Below are 23,760 nucleotides of genomic sequence, written 5' to 3'. Positions count from 1 at the left end.
GGGTGCTGGAAAGGAGAGTTCGTCCGCTAGTCGAACCTCGGATACAGGAGGAACAATGCGGTTTTCGTCCTGGTCGCGGAACACTGGACCAGCTCTTTATCCTCTCCAGGATACTTGAGGGTGCATGGGAGTTTGCCCAACCAGTCTACATGTGTTTTGTGGACTTGGAGAAGGCATTCGACCGTGTCTCTCGGGGTGTCCTGTGGGAGGTGTTGCGGGAATATGGGGTGTCTGCCCATTGCTACGGGCCATTCGATCCCTATACAACCGTTGCAAGAGCTTGGTTCGCATTGCCGGCAATAAGTCGGACTCGTTCCCGGTGGGTGATGGGCTCCGCCAGGGCTGCCCTTTGTCTCCGGTTCTGTTCATAATTTTTATGGACAGGATTTCTAGGCGCAGCCAAGTGGCGGAGGGCTTTCGCTTTGGTGGCCTCAGAATCTCATCTCTGATTTTTGCAGATGATGTGGTTCTGTTGGCTTCATCGGGTGAGGGCCTCCAGCTCGCACTGGAACGGTTCGCAGCCGAGTGTGAAGCAGCGGGAATGAGGATCAGCACCTCCAAATCTGAGGCCATGGTTCTCAGCCGGAAAAGGGTGGAGTGCCCACTCCGGGTCGGGGATGAGTTCCTGCCCCAAGTGGAGGAGTTCAAGTATCTCGGGGTCTTGTTCGCGAGTGATGGGAGAAGGGAGCCGGAGATCGACAGACGGATTGGGGCTGCAGCTGCAGTAATGCGGACGCTGCACCGGTCCGTCGTGGTGAAGAGGGAGCTGAGTGTAAAAGCGAAGCTCTCAATTTACCGGTCGATCTACGTCCCTACCCTCACCTATGGCCACGAGCTGTGGGTAGTGACCGAAAGAACGAGATCGCGGATACAAGCGGCAGAAATGAGCTTCCTCCGAAGGGTGGCTGGCCTCTCCCTTAGAGATAGGGTGAGAAGTTCGGCCATCCGGGAGGGGCTCAGAGTAGAGCAGCTGCTGCTCCACATCGAAAGGAGCCAGCTGAGGTGGTTCGGGCATCTGACAAGGATGCCTCCTGGGTGAGGTGTTCCAGGCATGTCCCACCGGGAGGAGGCCCCGGGGCAGACCCAGGACACGCTGGAGAGATTATATCTCTCGGCTGGCCTGGGAACGCCTTGGTATTCCCCCGGATAAGCTGGAGGAGGTGGCTGGGGAGAGGGAGGTCTGGGCCTCTTTGCTTAGGCTGCTGCCCCCGCGACCCGGCCCTGGACAAAGCGGATGAAGATGGATGGATGGATGGATAAATAGAGCACAATCATTTGGTTATGTATTTGATCTTTTCTATCATGGAGGAATGCCGACATTTGGCATGTTTCAATATAATGTGGTGAACGTTGGGACGAATGGCTTCGACAGTGCAACACCACCAACAGTAGGAACACAAAGCTGCTTCTGTGTTTACATGATCTCCATTTATTTACCATTGTTCTCACTGGGACTCTTGTCTGAATTTGCACTTTCTTCCCCAATTTGCTGATCAATCAAACCAACCTGAGTCTGCAATGATTTTAACCAGCTGGCCAGGCAAAGGCAGGCATGTTTAAGTGCAACATTATTAAAAAGGTTTTACTGCTTGCACAGAGTAATATTAATATTGGCATTGCTTGTTACACTTTATCTTTCTTTCTAGTAATTTGTAGCCAGTTACATTTCAAATATAACCTTCCTTGTATCCATAAAGATTATGTTAACAGAAGGAGAATGGAAGTCTACATCAATAAAAGGTGATTGCTTCCTAATGTCTCTGTTGTTTTGTTTGATATTAGATATTAGAGCCCTAGGTCCTGCATGAAAGGTGCATTTTGTACTTACCTGTGTTGTCTTTGTCAAATATTAAAATTCATTTGAGAATCTGAAACATTTTAGTATGAGAAATATGAAAAAGCTTTCTCTTATATTATTTCTGATAACTTTGTAATTTTTTCTGTAAATTTACAATTTTAATCTTTTAGCCCTAATATTCTCTCATAAGTAAAAATATCTTAGTTTTTCTTCATGTTACATGAGCAGTACTTTGTTTATTTTATCTCACTCTATCTACACTCAGCACAGACCTTTTAAAAGTCAGAAGTGCGCCACTTATCCATACTGATACAGGTTTCAGTACCACAGGCATTTTGCCCTTTATAAAATAAATATCCCTTAAAATGCCCTCCTTTGGTGAGTGAAACTGCAGTCTTTTGATTACACATGTGATGCAAGGATAACTTAACACTACAGCCTCCAACTGCTCAGAGATCTCAGTGATTCTGAAGAGCCAGCACAAAGGCTGATCAGAAAGAGTAAAGCTGAAATGTCACTGTCTGGTTTGTATGCGTATATATGTGTGTTCAAGTTTGGCATTTCAGAGGGAGATATCACTGCAAAGCACGGTGAGAGGTGCACAGAGTCAGTTAGGGTGGGGTTGATGTTCAGTCCCAGCCTGACAGTGGTGGATTGTGGTTTTCCTGTTTGAAACAGACGATGCTGGGCGAGAAGTTCAAGTCCCCATGGCTCTGCTGGGTGCCTGGCTCTCATTCTCCAGCCTGATAAGCCCTGCTGCCTCTGCCCTCCTCGGCAGTACTTTCCCTGGATGGAAATGCCAGTGTAGGGCTGAGGGCAGAGCTCACCCTTATGTGGCCTAACCTCGATGACCCACTGGGCACCAATGCTTCTTATCAGCACGTGTACACCTGCACAGCCACTACAATAGGATGCGTGTCTGTGTGGTGACAGTTAAGGGTGGCACGAAGAAAAAGTATCCCTATATTGGTCTGTTGAAACTCGGGGAATTGAAGGCTTCCCAAGAAAAATAAAAATAAAAGATATGCCTGACAGTTGGTTATCTCGGTGTCTCCAGCTGTATCTGCTGCAGTGGAAGTTTGCTGCTCAAAAAGAGATCAGGCCAACAGCCCCGTCCACCAATCTGTGGCCTCATTTTAACTCTGTTTGCTTACTCTGCTGGTCATGACCTCAGAAACTGAAGGGAACTGACACAGTCCCACTTTCTGTGCTGCTAGGTGAATGCTATGATGGATTTTTGTAATAAAACAACCATATTTGTCGCTGTCTGTTAGGCCTGTAAGACTTGCTCTCTAATGGGCTGTGCAACCGCTCAGCTGCCTCAAGGAGGATAAGTTGATCTATTTTTGATATAAGTGGGCTGCTTAATGCCTCTTTGCCTGTATGTGTGTGTGTGTGTGTGTGTGTGTGTGTGTGTGTGTGTGTGTGTGTGTGTGTGTGTGTGTGCGCACACAAGCATGGCTTCAAGTGTATGTGTGCTAACACACTTCTGTGTGTGTTTTCTATAATTGTGTAAGCCAATCAGGAACTGATAAGCCTCATGGAGCCAGACGGCAGACACTTAAAGATGTCTGCATTGATAATAAAAGGAGACTTTAGTATAGGCAACCTCTCCTCCACACACACAGGCACACTGTATCGTTTTTCAGCCTGGGTTCCTGTATACGTCAACTGAGTTGTACACAGATTAATCTCATCAATGGGATAGTAAAGCTTCGGCTGAATCCCGGTCTGTGTGATGCTATCAGGACAACATTTGTTGTCATCCTAGTACTGCATTCTTGTGCTTCGGGGATGGGGAAATGCAGCTCTCCCATCAGGTTTAATGTAAATGTCCATGTTGGGACGTCTGAGATCAAAGCACAGGACACACAGTGTTGAAGCGAGCTTATCTAACCGCTGTGGCAGGACATTCATGATCTCAGTGATCACTGAAATGAATCCTCTATGGCTGCTCTTTGAAAAAACTGGCTGCAGAAAGGAGGTTAAAAGCTAATTGATTGCATGTTGTCACAGTGCATGAATTGTGCCTCTGTCTGCGTGCACATAAGTGCACTAGGACATTGCAAGTGCCTGTGAGTGTTCATGTTGTGTGTCCCTCGCCCCCACCCCTCCTGTCTGTGTTTTTGAACTAGGAGATGAAGCCATCTGCACTGCTCTCTGGAGACACAAGGCTCCCTCGTCTCTCCTCCTTTTTCTGCTCCTGCTATAATGGGGAAATTGCTCTGTCTTTACGCTCTAGTTGGGATTGGCAGCCTTGATAAGCATTGCAGGGACAATTAGAGTTAGGAGTTTTCGTTGAGAGGCTTTTAAATGACGCTAAGTTGTCACTGGCAGCTTATGCTCCCCCCTGGGGACATACCATTGTGCCGCCACACGACACCCTTCTTGGTAAGAGGACACACCTGCTTCGACGTGAAGTCCACTGTTTGGGTGTAGCAGCAACCATCCTAAAGAGCTACACTTTTCATAGTTTTAATTGCATTGATCTGAGAAGTAGACTCACTCTGACAATAGATGTGTGCAGCAGCTGGTCTTACTGCCTTGTTCTTTTCTCCTGTGATGCTGTTTGCACACAGAGAAGGCAACAAAAAGGGCCTTTTACCCACCAAGTATTGGCTTTGTTTTGATGTGTACGACGAGCCCGTCATTATCTCAGCATGCTCCAGCCGCCACAGCCATACCTTACCCTTTTCTTTCTCGCAGAGATGGGGAGGGATCCAGGAAATATCTCACTGTCCTTTAGTTCCTCAATTCATTACTGTTAAAAAGGTCTGACATGACTTGGAGGGAGGTATGGAGAGAGAGGCTGAAGCTCATATTCAGGCAGAAATATGAAGGTGTGGAGGGAACTGGAGGCATTGTTTATGAGCTAAGTGAAGTGGACCATCACAGAGGGAGTCAAACAAAGGCCAAGTAAGTGATGGAGGGACCGATTAGAAGAGAGTGAGAGGGGGAGTGAAATGGGGGTAGGGGAGCAAGAGCAACATTCCAGCATAGGACCTGATCCCCATTTTCAGTAACAGGACACTCTTGTCTCTGCATGTTTCACATATCCAGTCAAAAGCATCTCCTCTGCCTTCACTCTGTGTTTTCCTTCTCCGCGTTTAAAACTGCAAAAACACATCTGCTTGCAGTGTGTATCGTTTCAATCTGTGTTTCAGTTCCACACGCTCTCTCTGAGCACGCTCAGTCTCTGTTCTCCTTCTCAGAATTTGGCCTTCAATTTCCTCATGCATCCTGATTTAGGCACCCTTAAAAACCCAGACTTTTTTCTTGAGCCATAATATTAACAGCACTAGATGACTCAGTGGCCGCTCCAATCACAGCACACAGCTAACTGGCCAGAAAGAAGCCCATCTGGGTTGCTTTACTCTTGGGTGAGGTAGCGGGATAGCAGCTCCCTCCCAGCTAAGTTCCACACTCAGCCCCAGCTAACAACAAAGACCACCAAAGCAGATCTCATAATGTGAAACCTGAACTACACCTCACCAGCACCACATAAAAAACTGCAGTTACAACTTATTCCTAAGCCTTTCCTGCACCATAAATCAGCCTGTAGCTCAGAGCTCCAGTGAGAAGGGGATAAAACTGGGGGAGAGTGACTGGGACAATGGAATGCTGAACACAAGAATACTGTAGCAAGTGGAGGTGTAGTCTGCAAGGCTTCACTTTTCAACAGTGTCGCATGATGGAATGTGGCAGGGTTGTGAATCAGTAACTCCGACTGTCCCATCAGGTGCTTACAATTATCTTGTAGCTGAGAACTGTGGGTCAGTTCCACAGTAGTCAAAATAAGGTTGTTATTCCTATCTACAGTAAAATGATATGTCTGGTGGGCTAAAACAACACTAGCGAACATGAAAAATGGAAAATCTAAACTTCCTATTTTGGTTTTATTAACATAGTGCTTAAAAAAACATTTTTTACTAGAATAAAAAAAAGTCCCACATAGATCTCAGCTGTGACACTGAGACTGAAAAAACAAACAAACATCATCCTAGTGATCGATTGTTTCACTGTTGGCAATCAGATGTTTTGAGAATATGTCCTAATATCACACTTTGTCTTCCTTTTTCCCTGCTGACTGCGATCACAGCTCTGCACTGGAGCGTATTACCACAACATATAATCAGGTTATATAACTTGTAGTTAAAACTCATATTATTTGAGTAAAAAAGTACTGTTATAGTGTTTTTTTCTAAATAAGTTCTTGTTCACTTCATTTCAGCTTCATAATAGATAGTGGCAGTTCATAACAAAACTTATGTCATGGCAACAGATCTATTCACCGCCATGTTGTTGTTCACACAAAACCAAAACAAAGACGATTGAAATCACACTGACAAACGGGGGGAAAGTTCCTACTCATCACTCAGAAGGTCGTATGAACTGAGCTACATCTGCAAAAATACTTTTAAATGGTGCATGCATTTATAAAGCATAAAGCTTTATCTAGTATTTAATAATCCACTCTAATATTATGCATGCATTTTCTAGGTTATAGCTGCAGTATTTCAGACGTGAAGTAGTTTTATGGCACAATAGTTTATTACAACCCTTCATGTTGTGGTCCAGCAGCAAGTGCAGAGCTTATAGTGTCTTTGCTCCACAGTGATGCGAGTCAGAGGTAGCCATGACTTCTATGTCTGTGGTGCAATGATGATACTCAGTCACACTGTCACATTTCATACAGTGTTGTACCCCAAACTGTACATACTACTGGAGTCTGGAAGGAGCAGGGGGTTAAGCACTTACATTTTACCCCAGAGGTCCCACAACTCAAACTAGTCATGTTCAACACATTTCAAATATATCAGTGATATGAAATAAGCAAGTAATGATATCAGAAACACTGAGACACTAGAAGTGAGGAGAATTACCCACCATGTTTTACCACAGAGCTCATACTGACCCAAACTTAAAAGTTGCTAAAACCTCTGAGTTTCACAGAGTCGTTAGGTCGCCCTGTTTGATGAGCCAACTGCAGTCACTTCCCATTATGACAGGTAATAGTTTGCTCTGCTTTGAGGTAATGTATTGTATTAGTATGAGTGTTGGGCAGCAAGCTGTGCAAACAGAGTAGGCAGGATGCGCTGGAATTGATCTGAGGCTAAAGGTGGGAAAGTCGTGCCAACAGGCCTGGACCCCACAGAGTGGAACCAGTCAAATTTACCATTATTTGACTTTAAACTAAGCAAAGGTTAATGAGTTTGTGACTTTGGGAATGTAACTTTTTGTTGTTATTCTAGTTGGTTGAGGGAATTGGTGGAAATCCTGCCTGTACTGTAGCTGCTTTAAGCAGTGGTGTTATCTGCCTGCTAGTGCTGCCGTCTTCCCTTGAATTCTGGTTGCTGCAAATAACAAATAAACACAGTGAGATCAGTCAGTACACCAAAGAAGCAATAAGTGAAGAATTCTGATACATAATATGTCCAGCAGAATTTGCCCCCATGAGGGCCCTAAACGGTTGTAAGAGGACGAAAATAGAGTGAATCATGCGCTGTGGCGTTCACTCAGCAGATCTCATCCCAATTAAACACCTATGGGACATTTTGAACATGTGTTAGACAGCACTCACTATCACCACCATCATCACACACACTGGGAGAAAATATGCTTTGGAAGAACGGCGTTCCATCTATCCAGCAGAGTTCCAGGCACAAGGAAAATTAATGCCAAGAAGAACTGAAACGAATCTTCCAGCACCTGTTAGCGTAAACCACTTGTGAAAATCAGGACATACATTTGGGTTGGTCTGTCTTTTGAGGCTTTTCCCCCCCAATTCTTTCACTTTGTCATCCATTTGTGTGTTCTTCTCTAACTCAGTTTGTTCTGCTCTTGTCTCTGTATGAGCTCAGTGAGAGCACAACATGTTTCTTCCTGACTCCTACCGCCGACTGTGAGCATAGAAACCCCACACATGACTGCTGCGAGTGTGCTTTTACAAGGGAAAGCCAATCAGAGGAAAGCTGTCTCCGAGGAAAGGGGAAGAAAGCTAAAACAGCTTGTTTCATGTAATATGACAGGTCTTCTTTAGTAAAGCCTTGACGCACATCTTGGACACACAACCAAATCCATAAGCCATTTTTGTAGTTTTATTTTATTTGAAATTTTGACAGTTTTTTAAAGTTGTAGAATAAAAATGAAATAATACTGATATTCATGAGGCTCTCCCTTGGAACTGGTAGCAGGGTACAATCTGGACAGGTCAGGTCTGTCGCAGGGCTAGACAGGCAACCATTCAGCCATTTAGAATGACCAGTTAACCCCACTCACTGCATGCCTTTGGACTGTGGAACACGTCTCGAGTAGTTGTGCGTAGAGCAGGGCAATATGACCAAAAATATTTATCACGATATACATTTGAAAATTCCACAACTTTATTAGTGCAAAAGAAAAAACCCATCAATGTATTTTCACTTAAACAAGCAGCTGTTTTTTGCATTAAAGTTATATAAAAATGTAACAGTGCAAATTCCTCGCTGACAGTTTAACCAAAAGGCGTTTCCAGTGGAAACTGGCCGACATATCCTCAGCGTAACCATGTATAATATCCACAAAACTTAAAAAGAGGTTATACACACACAATACGGTAATATTATGTTGAAGCACAGTACGTATCACTCCGCGAGGCTCCTGCCTACGATAGCCGTAATGCTCCCACAATCCATCAAGCGGTGCGGCTTCGTAGCTTAGCAAAGTCGTACTGAAACATCTGACAGATTTTCGAGCGCCGTGTGTGGTGTAATCTATATTGGTGAATATCATGCGCCACTAGGCGGCAGTACTTACCCTTCTAGACAGGAAGTGAGGCTATGTTTGGATAGGAAGAGTAAGCTGGAAATAAAGATGGTGGTGTTCCACGTTATCGCCTAAACGAGGAGTTTTATTAAAAGAGCCCAACACAACATGGTGTCAGAAGTGCACTCGCTCTAGGCAGTGAAGAGAGACAGTGGACAAAATAAACGTCAGCTTGGCGAACGGCTAGCGACGAAAATGACGGAGCAAGCAGCAGCTCTACCGGCGACTCCTGGCCCGGTTACGGCAGCTCCACCAGCGGCTACTTTCACCATCAAGCCACCGGAACCGTTCGACTTCACAAAGCCCCAAGAATGGGAGAAGTGGATCAGACGTTTCGAGCGTTTCAGAATGGCAAGTAATCTGAATGGTTCAACTGATGCTAACCAAGTGAACACATTAGTATACTGCATGGGAGACGAGGCTGACGACGTGCTAAGGGGACTAGACCTAACAGACGGGCAGCGCCAGCAGTACGATGCGGTCAGAAATGCATTTGACAGACATTTTGTCCCCAGAAAGAATGTGATTTATGAAAGAGCGAAGTTTAATAAGCGAGTACAACAGCCAGCGGAAACAGTTGACTCCTTCATAACAGCTCTATATGCTCTCGCTGAAAACTGTGAATATGGTGAACTCCACGATGAACTTTTGAGGGATAGGCTCGTTGTGGGTCTTAAAGATTCATCACTGTCGGAGAGAATGCAGCTCAACAAAGATTTGACGCTAACCAAAGCTATCACAATGGCGAGACAATCTGAGGAAATAAAAAGACAGCAAACTGACCTCAGAGGCGAAAGCAGCACAAGCAAAACAGCCATGGATGCCGTGCATGTCAGAAAGTCACAGCCAAATAAATTCAGAAGCAGAGAGCAAAAGCAGTTCAAGCCACGAAAACCACAAATAACAAAACAAGAGACTAAAACATGTTTTAAATGTGGAAAAACACAGATGCACCCAGCAGCACAGTGCCCAGCTAAAAATGCAGAATGCCGCAACTGCGGGAAACGTGGACACTACGGGAGAGTTTGTAGGTCTACAGCTGTGCATGAGGTGGCAGACTGCGCAGATGGACTCTTCCTGGGTGAACTGGATTCAGGAGAAGACCCGTGGCTCGCTAACATCTGCGTGAGAGGCAAAAGCATGACCTTCAAATTAGACTCGGGGGCAGATGTCACAGCTATCTCAGAAGAGACATTCAAAGACATTAAGCAGCCAAATGAGCATCTGCAAAAAGCTGAAAAGCCACTGTATGGACCAGGAGGTGCAGCACTGACCGTGCTCGGGTCCACAAAGGAGGACATTTCCTACAGTGACAGGAGCACTGCAGAGACGATCTACGTAGTCAGAAACCTGCGTGTAGCTCTCTTAAGCAGGACAGCTTCTGTGAGACTGAAATTAATTGCCCGAATGGACAATATTGACCTTGAGACGGTGAGGAAAGTGTACCCGAAGCTATGGGATGGGCTCGGGCTTGTTCAAAAACCGTACACGATTAAGCTGAAGCCCGACGCTAAACCTTATTCACTGAAAGTGCCCAGGCGTGTTCCGCTCCCACTACTGGGCAAAGTCAAAGCAGAGCTACAGAGGATGGAACAGTTGGGGGTGATCAGTCGTGTGGAGGAGCCCACAGACTGGTGTTGCGGCATGGTCGTAGCCCCTAAAAAGGACAAAGAGACAGTCCGCATTTGCGTGGACATGACACCTTTAAATGGGTCGGTGTGCCGTGAAAGATATATCCTTCCCTCTGTCGACCAAACACTAGGCATGCTCACAGGGGCGCAGTATTTCTCCAAGCTCGATGCTAACATGGGCTTTTGGCAAATACCGCTATCCAAAGAATCTGCTCTCCTCACCACGTTTATTACGCCATTTGGGAGGTACCATTTCAACCGTTTGCCATTTGGTATTTCCAGTGCACCAGAGCATTTCGAAAACATGATGGTGACAGAAGTGACAGCCGGCCTCGCGGGAGTCGTATGCCACATGGACGACATCCTGGTCTGGGGATCTACGAGAGAGGAGCACGACATGAGACTCCACGCTGTCCTCGACCGTGCAGAGAAGGCAGGCGTCACCCTGAACATGTCAAAATGTGAGTTTGGCAGAAGAGCAGTGAAATTCTTAGGATTAATTGTGTCATCTGAAGGCATGAGCCCTGACCCTGACAAAACTAGCGCGGTGCAGAAGATGAAAGAGCCAAGCACTGTGAGTGAGCTTAGGAGCTTCTTAGGAATGGTGAACCAGCTGGGGAAATTCATCCCAAACCTTTCTGAGAAAGACAAACCACTGAGAGACTTGCTTTCAACTAAAAACATGTGGTACTGGGGGCATGAGCAACAAAATGCCTTTAACAGTTTAAAACAAGAACTGTCATCTGCACCAGTGCTACAGCTCTACAACCCAAACAAACCCCAGAAGATCTCAGCAGATGCCTCTTCATACGGGTTGGGGGCAGTCTTACTACAGAAAGACAATGATGTGTGGTCACCTGTCGCGTATGCCTCGCGATCATTGACAGCCACAGAGCAGCGCTACGCTCAGCTGGAAAAAGAAGCGCTAGCGCTCACCTGGGCCTGTGAAAGATTCAGTGACTTTATTCTAGGGCTACACTTTGAGCTTGAGACCGACCATAAGCCACTAGTGAGCCTACTCGGAGGACAAGCCCTGGATTTGCTTCCACCGCGGATACAGAGATTCCGCATGCGCCTGATGAGGTATTCTTACACTATAATGCACATTCCAGGCAAAAGCCTCACCACAGCCGACACGCTGTCACGGTTGCCGTTGGCAGGCAACGTGATTCCCAGAGACAATGACCTTATGGAGGACACTGATATCTACGTTGACACAGTGCTGGAGGGCCTTCCTACTAGCAGCAAATACCTTTCAGATCTCCGTGAGCAGCTGCAGTCTGACAGCGTCTGTTCGCAAGTCATGAAGTACTGTGCAGAGGGCTGGCCGGACAGGAACCAGCTGCAGGGAGTGGTAAAGCACTACTGGTCGGAAAGAGCAGTTTTGAGTGTACACAATGGACTACTACTGAGAGGTACAAGATTGGTCATACCTGCAAACATGCGAAACGCAGTTCTGGACAAAATACACGAGGGACACCAAGGAGTAGTCAAGTGTAGAGAACGTGCGCGACAAGCAGTGTGGTGGCCAGGCCTGAGTAACCAGATCGGTGAACTTGTCCTTAAGTGCAGGCTGTGCATTCAGGAGAGAGTTAATGTGAGGGAACCTCTTATGCCCACACGTTTACCTGAGAGGCCATGGCAGAACTTAGGAGCTGATCTGTTCACACTAAAAGACAAAAACTATCTGTTAGTAGTGGATTACTTCTCGAGATATGTCGAGATTGCTCAACTCAGTCCAACTCGTTCAGCCAATGTGATTGTGCATTTAAAGTCAATATTTGCACGCCATGGCATACCGGAAGTATTGATCACTGATAATGGGCCACAATTTGCATGTCAAGAAATGAGAGACTTTGCAAAGGACTACTGCTTTGAGCATGTTACCAGTAGTCCCAGGTACCCGCAGAGCAACGGCGAAGCGGAGAGAGGCGTCCAGACCGTCAAGAATCTCCTCAAAAAAGCTAGCGATCCATACAAGGCGTTGCTGGCATACAGAACAACAGCACTGGCAAATGGCTACAGCCCGGCTCAACTTCTCATGGGGCGCAGGCTTCGTACTACCTTGCCAATGCTTCCTGAAACCTTACAGCCCTGTCTGCCTGATTTTCAGCAGGTTAGTTGTTCGGAGAGAGAGAAACGGCTGAGACAAACCGAAAGTTTTAACAAGAGACATAGAACAAGAGAACTGGATAAACTGTTGCCAGGACAACCAGTCTGGATCACGGATGCAAGAGCACAGGGCACAGTGACAGCAGTCCACCCGACTCCACGATCGTACGTCATCAGTGGGCCCCAAGGGACAATTAGAAGGAACCGCAGTCATCTTGTGCCGATCCCACAAACAGAGGCTCAAACCGAAGCCACACAGATTCAAGCTACTCCTACCGAGACAGTTTCTGAGCCAAGCGCACCCCATACACCAGGTGTGATTAGAACCCGGTCGGGTAGGGAGGTGATTAAACCGAAAAGACTTGATCTGTGAAGCTGATTGTTTGAAAACAGAAACGTGTGTTTCAAATGCTGAGTTGTGGTTTTGAGGGTAGCATGTTGAAGGAAAAAAATGTTTATTCTGTTACAGGTTGAAAAGAAGAAAAAGTGTTTATTCTCTTGCGGGTGGAAAAGAAGAGAGAAAGTGTTTATTCTGTTACAGGAGGAAAAGAAAAAGTGTTTATGACAATACTGACTTTATGTTTCCTGAAATGTTGGGGTATGCCTGTAATGAAAAAACTATATGCAGTTATGTTTTGTTTGAAGAACAAAAGAATGTACCAGTCTAACTTCAGTAAGGGGGATGTGGTGTCATCTATATTGGTGAATATCATGCGCCACTAGGCGGCAGTACTTACCCTTCTAGACAGGAAGTGAGGCTATGTTTGGATAGGAAGAGTAAGCTGGAAATAAAGATGGTGGTGTTCCACGTTATCGCCTAAACGAGGAGTTTTATTAAAAGAGCCCAACACAACACCGTGCACATAAAATCGTTTCGAGGTCAGTAAACACAACCAGAGTTCATACATAAGGCACACGGGATTATAAGGGGCTCTGTCGACTTTCAGAAAAATCAAAGGATTGATTTTAAGTGTGTCGTATTTTCCACAAACACGGTAATAACGACGGCCCGCTAGCATGCTCTACCAAAAATAGTGCTTTGTTGTGTATCTGACGGACGAAAGCTAAACCAGTTCCACACCAGTGAAGCTGCAGCATTTTTACAAACCAGTTCTGCTTCATCGTTTCATTCAACGATCCGCTTTCGCCACCATGCTTTTTCCGACGTGTGCGTATGAAACCAAAGGCACTGCGCATGCGCGTTTTACCCATATTCTATCGCAATATTTCTTTTTTCTATCGTTGCCCAAAATTATACCGGTGTTACCGTGAACGGTATGATATGACCCGGCCCTAGTTGTGCGTGTGCAAGTGAATCAGGTTCCTGGCACTGTAGGCAGGTTTCTTTCACTGTTCAGAGGTACAAGCAAGAAGAAACAATGAAAAGTCAGTGCATGAGTTTGCAACATATGACTAGTAGCATGTGCTGTATGTGTGAATGTGACCTGCTGTTGAGGAAAAACCAACAGAGACAGACACTAATCTGGATAAAACTACCGAATTAAAATAATGAATCCACCGAGATTGTGCAAGTGCACACTTGAGGGCAAGGCTGAAGTGTCAAGTCACTTAGTTATCTATATCATTGTTTTACCCTGCACATGTTAATACAGATTAACCTTTAACTATCATGTGCAATATTGATTTTATAATTGCCAGCCGCAGCACAATGCCATGAAAAAGGATAGATTAAGAAAACAGACAGAAAGGGAACTAAGGGAAGTTGTTGATTATTAAACTGTTGCTTTGTCATCTGACAGAAATGTGCATGTTTGTATAGGTGCTGAAATAAATAGATGCATAGAAACAGAAATAAAGTCTGTAAGCAAGTACAAAGTGTCCTACTGAGTGCAATTTTTAAGTAAATACTTAGGTGCCCTGTTTTTGGCTTGAGCACTTGCCCTTACAAAATGTCATTGTACGCAACTCTGTAAGTGTGACAGGTGTTAAAGTGAGGAAAAGGCAACAGCAGTTTCATTCCCATTCATTCTGGTGATAGCCTTGGTGGTGCCGAATGTTTCCACTAATGCACCACTTGCAGGTAACACGCAAAAATAGATTTTTAATCTCATTATCTCAGCAGCTGTGCAGGTGGAGAGGGAGTGTGTGAGGAAGAGAGCTGCAGAGAGAACGTGTTCATACATTAGTGTTTGGGAAGCAGGAGGGGGCACAGATCACTCCCGTCCTCTACTCCTGGGTGCTCCCATTGAAAGGACGCTTTGGTTATATAAACAAGAGGTACACGTCAAGTTGAAAATTAAATATTTGGAAGTGATATACATTTCAGTGGGTGAACCCTAGCATAAGAAAGCCGCCGATGAAGAGATAGTTATGTGCATGGAGAGCCCGCTCTCTGCACCAGAGTCTCACCTCGTCTCTCCTTCGCAGCACAACAAGCTCTAAAGCTCTATTTCTGTACGCTGCAGTTGGATCACACACCACTGATTGTTTTTTACATTTCAATAGGCTGTTAAAGTGCAATCTGCACGTTCCCTGTTTTGTTTTCTTTTCCTGCTTTACTTTGTCTGTTTGGTGCTAAGCGCTCATTACTGCAGTTTTTCTCGGCACTTCTCGGAGATCAGTCAGCAAGTATCCTACTGCAGCTTCTTTCTGCTCCGCGTTTTGAAGTCATAGCTTTTGTGTGACTATTGTGACTTGTGATAATTTGTATGTCAGATGTGGCAAAAAGTTGAAAAGTCTAGCTTTGTTTAAAGGAGCAGCCAGTTAGAATTCCCAGTAGTCAGGATGGGAAATATCCCCTCATTACAGACACTGCAAACTAATTCTAATTATACAGATACTGAAATAAAAATAAATTAATGAGAGAGAAAGGTTTGCAGATTATGCTGTTTTAGCTTTTAACCAACATTTTGGTTCATATGATAATGACTGAGACAGGTTATTTCACCCATGAAGGCAAAATTCTTTGAAAAGTAAATGGATCATGTTTAGTTATAATGGGAATGATTGTCATTGTAAAACAAGAGCTTTCCATATGAAACTGTACAGCAAATGATCAGAATAATGGGCCCAGGATGAGAATATCTCAATTTAGTTTTCATTTCACATTTTGATGCAATTAACCCATTTTTTCCTTAACCCAACAAGTCCTTTTTGTGCCAGCTCACCACCGTGTGAATTCTCAGAGCCACCAGTGGCTTTGACATCAAACATCAAATTTAAAGTGAGAGCAATTGGACCTGTGACTTAGCATTGAAGTAATATGAAAGCGTAGACAAATGCATGTTATCTGAGGCTGCTGTGACTTAAGTAGTCAGTGTTGGGAAGGTTACTTTTAAAATGTAATCCACTACAGAATACATGCCTCAAAATGTATTTTGTAACGTATTCCGTTACGTTACTCAATGAGAGTATGTAGCGTCCAGTCGAACTGAGAAGGCCAGAACTGATGGTTTTTGAATAACCTTTATTATTATTATTACCGGGCGATCGTGGCTCAAAGAGTTGGCAGTTTGTCTTGTAACCGCAAGGTTGCCGGTTCGAGCCCCGGCTCGGACAGTCTCGCTCGTTGTGTCCTTGGGCAAGACACTTCACCTGCTGCCTGCTGGTGTTGGCCAGAGGGGCCGATGGTGCGATATGGCAGCCTCGCTTCTGTCAGTCTGCCCCAGGGCAGCTGTGGCTACAGCTGTAGCTGCCTCCACCAGTGTGTGAATGTGAGAGTGAATGAATAGTGGAAATGTAAAGCGCTTTGAGGGCCCCGAAAAAGCGCTATATAAATGCAATCCTTATTATTATTCCTTGCCGTGTATCAGACAACGAACCAACGTAAGAGCTAGACAAACAAATAAAACAATTACCATGTTATTCATGTGACACCATTTTAACCGCTCATTCACTCATTCATCTAACCGTTTTCTATTAAACTATACAATACATATTATGGGTTTCAGATTGCTCAAATTAAATCATGCACATTACAAACCTTGTTCCCCTGTTGACTGTAGCTAGAACTATTCGTTTTTGTACAATTTAACCATGTTTTTCTCTCCCTTTTCTCTGTTAGCAATAGTTTACCGTTTTCTTGCGTCTTTTTTGTACATCAAGCTAGTTACCGTTAGCAAGACGTAACCTCTAGTCTTCTCTGTCTTAATTTCAGGTTTTCACCATGTGTTCTAGATAGTTCAGGAGATTAACTCGACCAAGCAGTCCACTTTCGGGTACTGATTAAAATACCAGAATAGGGAGGATGGTGTAGGTTTAAGTTTATTAGATTGATACATATATACCAACAAGACAGTGTGCATCACTGTGACAACAGAGTTTGTTTTCATTCAAAGGCTTTATGGTTTTTCCTATCATACCTGGTGGGCCGGTCTCTAGTCAAAATGCCCGGGCCGATTTTTTGTCCCAGTCCAGCCCTGACAGTGGTACATGTATTCCGTTACTCTTGAACACTGTAAGTAGTAGAACAGGTCATCTACCAGTAGAATCGTCAGTGGATCAATTCCTGACTCCCGCAGTCAGCATACTGAAGTATTCTTGGACAATGTTCTGATTCCTGAGTTCAAGGGTGTGTGAACACTAAGAAATCCTTAGGATGAAAGTACTATATGACGTCCATAAGCAGTGTGTAATAGGTGAATGAGACTTGTAGTCAGGCGCGATTTTAGCCCATTAAATGGGCTAAAATCGCCCCCAAAGATTTCTTAATTTTTTGATAATATTTGCTGTTTGTGTGACACACTACTGAAAATATAAAAAGTATACAGTACTTGGTTGAGACGTAACACTTTAGCAACAAAATTATAGATAACCCCCCCTCCCAAAATGGTTTGTTCCAGCTCGCCTCTCCCCTGCTCTGGCTCTAGCGCTCTTGCTGCCAGAGCGATGGTGGCTGAGACATATTAGCTGCATTTAACCTTCAGTTACTCTTCATATAGTTGGTAGGAGTCAGACCATGTTTCTTTTTAGCTGAAAAACATTACACCAGGTAACCTGCAGTGTTGAAAACATGTTTTCCGACGATGTTTGCTACCCTACAATCTGTCCTGCTCTGTAGTAAAATCAGCTACATTTGACTGTCCTGTTGCTCCCATTGAAATGTATACAGTCTATTTAAAATCTAAAACTTAAAATTGTCCACAGCCTGCTGTTGTTACCACTGTCCTGCTTGAAATGGATACTAACTGACTGAATGCCCATTAACCTTAGAACACCTGGTGTGTGTGTGTGTGTGTGTGTGTGTGTGTGTGTGTGTGTGTGTGTACAGATAGACAGCCAGGTTCATAATGGATATGAGGAAGTTTTTTCAAAAAAAGGAGCCACATTCAGGTAAAAGTGTAAAATCAAGACTAATGTTGGATCAGTGTTTCAATGTTTATATCTTTTATTACATGTTCGTGTGGTTTGGTTATTTGCCTTTTGGTTGAAAATACACGAGAGGGGACTTTTTGTTAGTGATCTTAATAGAGTTTTTTTCATATTAATGTAATTTTTCATCTAATTGAATACAATCTATTTGTGTATGATTGTCAGTCGAAAGAGGGAACGTGAGGAGAAAGTACAAGGTCAGGAAGAACCAGGTAAGCAAACAGACAGGGAGCAGTGACAGGCAGAAACTGTTAAACTGACAAAGAGGAAAAAACCTGATTTTACTCACAATCTGGAAGTTGTGTTCTCCCGATATTAAAGCTGCTAAACAGAATCTGCTAAACAAACTGGGTTGAAACATTTTGACCCTCTTTAACAACATTCCAACATAACATTATCATTGATTGGGGAGATTAAAATTAATGATATATTTTTATGTGGTTCAGCCACAACTCAAAACCTCAGCCAGTAATAGGTAGGCCAACTTTTGGACCGTCCAGTTGTCTGTATGACTGCTGCAGTACGTGCATCACATGTGCTCACTATCAGAAAGAGCCAAACAGCCCTGGTGGAGTGAGGAGCTGTAAAGAGAAGCAGATGCTCTGTTTCTAAAAATGTTTTAAGCTTGTTTCAAAGATTCTGTACAGCAGCTTTAAATGTTTTCCAAAAGCACACAGACACTTATCAGTGTTTCTCACACTTTTTACAGTGTGGACCACCTGATAAAATGTCAAGCTGTCCTAAGGACCACTATGAAAGCATGAAACTCATAAATCTTACAACACAAAATTAATATTATTAAATTAGTAAAATTAGTATCTGCAGTAAAGATTTTTTCATACATTGTAGACATTCTACCACAGGCAAAGTTGCCTCCAGTTTAATATTTTTTATTAATATTTTGTTATAATTTATTTGTAATAATTTATTCTGTTTTGGGAGTGTTTTTATGTATCTGTGTTATATTATACACACACATTAAAAGTGAATCTCTGTCCAAAAAATGCACTCAGTTTACTTTTTACTCACTATGAGCATCGTTCATTATTCGCCCCCAGTAATTAAGGTTAGGATTTTTTCTATTCCAATCCATTCTTCTTTAGCAGCATTTAAATAAACTTTATCAGATTTGATGGTTTTGTTACACTTTTCAAAAAAGTGTTTTGCTTTTCTTTCACAAATGTGGGATTAAATTGTGTTAAAATGTACAAAACAGTGATGTCATGTTTTGAGACGAGGACCCAGGCACAGAGAGACTTGATGAATTTAAGAATCTTATGATTTAATAAAGAAATTTGCAGACTTGCACAGAGATGGTAAAATTATGATGACTGATAACGGAGACGAAGACAACAGACAATGAGGACAGGGAGGAACAGGGGTTTAAATGCACCAAGGAGACAGTCAGAGACAACTCGGGACAACGTTTAAGGATGCAGGGACGGACAGAGACAGGTTTATCTTGCCTGGCTGGGCAGCTCTCTGGGTGCTCAGCACCCTCAAAGCTCTGATCCTAGAATCGCCCCTGCTTGTAGTAACAAAGTCCTCAACCGAGTAAAAAGATGCTATGTAAGTATTTGTCCATTTTCCATTTTATCAGACTTGTCCGATAATATATTAACACTTCAAGTAAATGTACCATATTTGACCCAAAATGTGTCCACTCCTGAATTTAATGTGGCTCAGACAGCACGGTGCTAATCTTCTTGGATTGTCAGCACGATCACTTATTTTGCTACCCTGCTGTTAAGTCCAAAACAAGGGGTTGGTTGACCTTTTTCATAACTTTGATGGTGAACAATTGCAGTCACAGAAATCACAGAAACATGTAAAAAGTAGTAAATGTATGAGACACAACATCTGTGCTAATGAAAATAATGCTTGCATGCTAGCATAATACCATTTCACTCTGAAAAAAAAACCTTAAGAGCTTCATCAGCTTGGCACTGGAGCAATAAGGTGCTGCTGGTGCACGCTTTTAAAAGGGCAGCTATTTGTAAGCTCTGGTGACAATTTCGTACAGCGGGTCATTACTGATGATCAGGCTTAATAGAAACCCTATGTTTCAAAAAGAAAAAACAAGAGGGGGGGGGGGGGGGGGGTGCTGTTATGTCACATTTCATAGAGCCTTTAGGGAACCTTAAATTCTTCGGTGACGAAGGAAATGATAGTCAATATTAAAAAATAGAAGGAAAAAGCTAGTTATTAGACTTCTAGATTTACCCATTACTCAGAGCAAGCAAGGCAAAGTGTACACTCCAAAAAAAAAGCATTTTAAACTATGTATGCACACTAAAAGCTAAGGAAGTCAAGGGTCAAAACTTTGGAGTTCCTAAAATATCCTTATGAATTCTGGACGTTTGTTTATAAAGGGTGTATTTCTCATAAAAGACATTGCAAATAACAGAGACATTTGAAAGCAGGACATCTTTCATTTGACATGCAGAAACACCGGCACAGGTCCTTCTGTCTGCATTGATCAACCACACAGAAGAAAAGAGAAGACAAAAAGGGGTGCTTATGCATCAGTGGAACAGAATAATACTACTTAACAATAGCCACCTCTGCAGATACAGCTGCTGTCTAAAAAGCTTGCACAGCATAGCAGAGGGTAAATAGGAACTGGAGAGTCTGGTGTGAATCGATAAAAGCCATCAAACACCTGAGGGGTCCCCCAATTTTTGCTCAAACCACTCCACCCCCTGGGCAGGAGGAAACAATGGCGGGGCATCAATACCTGCAATTGGGAAAAGGCAGGGCAGGAGACAGCGGGCGAACCACACAAGTGGGTCACCTCTCCACCAGACAGCAAATGGGCGTGCAATCGTTTGCATCAATTCAGTCCAGTGGGAGATTAAGGACAGGATGGGAAGGGGGTGCCATTAGGAGTGCATTGGTATAGAAGGTGGGTGATGGTGAGAAAGAAGGGGTGTGGAGGTTTTTAAAGCAGGTAGATATGGAGGCTCAGGGGGATATAGGTGTTTTCAATTACCCACAAATTCACAGCAATTTCCTCTTCTTTCTGACCACACCTCCCACTGCGAGGCTGATGGGAGTCCTGAACAAAGAGGCGTGAAGATCGGGATTGTTTGACTGCAGGTTGGTGGGGAGGAGCGGGAGGAGGTCGTTTTTCGTCCGTCTGCCTTGTTCAACCTTTCTCTGTCACCTTGGAGCCTTTTTTCCCCACTGGTTAGAAACTTAAAAGTGCACTTCTACTTCCGTGTAGATGTTGATAAGCCACTTCCTGAGAGTGAGAAATACTCTTGTGCCCTTAAAAGATAACAGGCAAATACACACACACACACACACACACACACACACACACACACACACACACACAAAAACTGCATTGTTCCATTCAGCAGGACACAACTTTGCTGTATCTGCTCAAATGTACACCTCATCTTACTGATTAGTTATCTTGAGTAATCAGTTACCTTCACTTAAGGTCTCCTCAGCAGCTATACACAATGTACATAATGTTTTGGAATAATAGCAGATAATTTGTCTTTGTTTTATTTATGTTATATAATGGTAATAATAGTAATAATTTATTATTACTGAAATTATTGTTGTTGTTGTTTGTTTTACTGACAAAAATGACTCAGGAGGGACAAATATCAGAGAAATTCAGTCATTATAAGGATTACAAGAAATACAAACAAGATGTTGTTCAGCCAGGTCTGGATGAGCAGCGAGGCCTCTCTGTAGTTTATTAGTACAGTGCCCATAAAACCCCAGCCCAAATATCACAGACATCCAAAGAAGTTTGTACAGAAACTAAAGCAGAACCTGTTCAAAGCTAGAAAAGAAGACAACTGTAAATTAATATTTGGGAGAATCTTTGTTTAGAAAAAGGATTTATAGAAAGAGTGAAGGATTTAAACTGAAGTGTCTAACAGATACAAAATCTTAACATTAACACATTACCTTTATGCCCTGCCATGACCACATTAAACATAAAACCCATCTTTAATACACACATCTTACGAAAAACACATTTAACAGCACTGTTTCAGCCCTGAATTAATTTAGAGACTTTTTATAAGGTGGAGAAATAGTATTTAGAAAACCCTCCCAACCCACCTCCTGCGTTGCGTGCTTCTAGGAGGTCTTTGTTTTTAGTGTTTTTCTTACACTTTTGGTGTCTTGATACATGCAGTGATTCTGTGGTACATGCTGAGCTGTCAGAGTCGGATTTTAACTCGAGGACCTGACACTGACATGGACCAGATGATAAATCCTTTATCGTTGACATTTTAAATAGTTTAGTTTTTGATTATACTTGACATAAAATTACCTGGCATTTTGGCTCACTAGCAAAATGTACTCGCAGAATGCTAACACTGCTAATGTGGCAACAGTGGCAAACATTTCACCTGGTTCACAGCAGGGTGCTAGTGTTGTATGTCAGCTGCATTTTGCAAAAAAAACAAAAAACAAAACAGGAAAAAGAAAAATGCTCAGCGGAGTCAAATGGCAACAAAGTCACAGCGTGTTTCCTGTTAACTTTGCAGCTTCCTTTCAAGTTCAACTATGTCGGCAAACCTAAAACCTTTCTGCAGGAGAGGGGAAGTGCCCCAGCTTGCAGATGTTGCCACATGAGCATATGAGAGGCCTGATAGGAGCCTCTATCAGCCATGTGACTTCCTTTCTTCGTGGCTCAGCAATGGGCAACAACTATGTAACCATTTACCCACTCACTCTAGATAGCATATCAGAAGTAGTGTGTGTGTGAGGGAGGGGGGATCAAGTCACACATGCAAGCCAATTAACTCTCTAACTCTCTTCACCCATTCTCTGACCTGATGTATTTAATACGTATTTGAATGCAAACATTTAAATTTCACTGAAGGAAATGTGTTTAAATTGTGGGCGATTCCCCGTGAGAGCTCTCCCATGAGCTGAGATTCAAGCTAAAGCTACATTGTCCTAAATTTGCTCTCCTTTCATGAAATGGCTTTAAGCACCACACAGGGCTCAATTAAACGCCGTGTATGCCAGTTATGTTGGTTGTTAATATACTGATTTATAGTGGAGCAAAGACATGATCAAGTGGTACTATTAAAGGTACTGTGCTCTATGGCCATCTGGCGGATCTCTCTCTGAAACACACACACACACACACACACACACACACACACACACACACAATGGTAAATGAGGGGTAGTTTGACTAGTGATACACGAGTGCTCCCGTGTGGTGAAAAACAAGCATGGCTGCACTCGTTAAAGGGATAGTCCACACAGTTATTAGTTTTATTTTCACTGAAGAAAACATGAATTGTTCAAATTCAAATCAAAAACTCTGCACACCTAAATCAATGGCATGTACACAGAAGGAAAACTATTTGTGGAAATGTGGTATAACTTCCACACACTGTCCCGCTCACTGTTATTTTAATTCATTTGCAACATTTCGGTCTGTACGACCTTCATCAGTAACCATTTCTATTTAAGAACACTTTCTTACATAATTTCTTAAAATATGGATGAAAATGAATGTTACAGTACATCCATACAGCCATGCAACTCTTCTTCATGCTGGTTGTGTTGAAAAACTAATTTTAGTTAGGTTTTGTTTTTGTTTTGTTTTTGGGGGCTTCCTCAATTGTTGATTCTAAAGTGTCCACAGGTGTAAACGTGAGTGTGAATGTCTGTGTCTCTGTGTTCGCTCTGTGACAGACTCGTTATGCCCCCCGTGAACAGCGTGGGCCAGATGTGTGGTATAAGGACTGCAAAACATGTGTCACAATGTAGCACAGATTACTCTGAGATGTGGCTGCTGTTACATGGTATGTTCATGCACAGCAAGTAGAAGTTCAAGTACCTTCACAATGAACTTAGTGTCAAAACAAGAAACTTTCAATGCTAAAAAGAAAAAAGGAACTTTCATATTCCTGCAAAGCATTCTGCTTATACAGACAAAAAGCTCTCTGCATCATGGCATGGCTTCTGATTGTTTGCTGTAAAGTGTGTGTGCTCTTCTCTGTGTGCTTTATTGAGCATATTTAGTTGTGTTGGAATGGCGATGTGTTTCATCAAGCTGTAATTGTGCACATGATGCTAAGGTCGGTGTCAGTT

The sequence above is a fragment of the Mchenga conophoros genome, linkage group LG12 (assembly GCF_057382185.1).
Source record: "Mchenga conophoros isolate Kocher_MC1m ecotype Shallow Benthic linkage group LG12, M_conophoros_male_GT1.1, whole genome shotgun sequence".
Classification (NCBI taxonomy): Eukaryota; Metazoa; Chordata; class Actinopteri; order Cichliformes; family Cichlidae; genus Mchenga; species Mchenga conophoros.
This window is presented reverse-complemented; position numbering follows the sequence as displayed.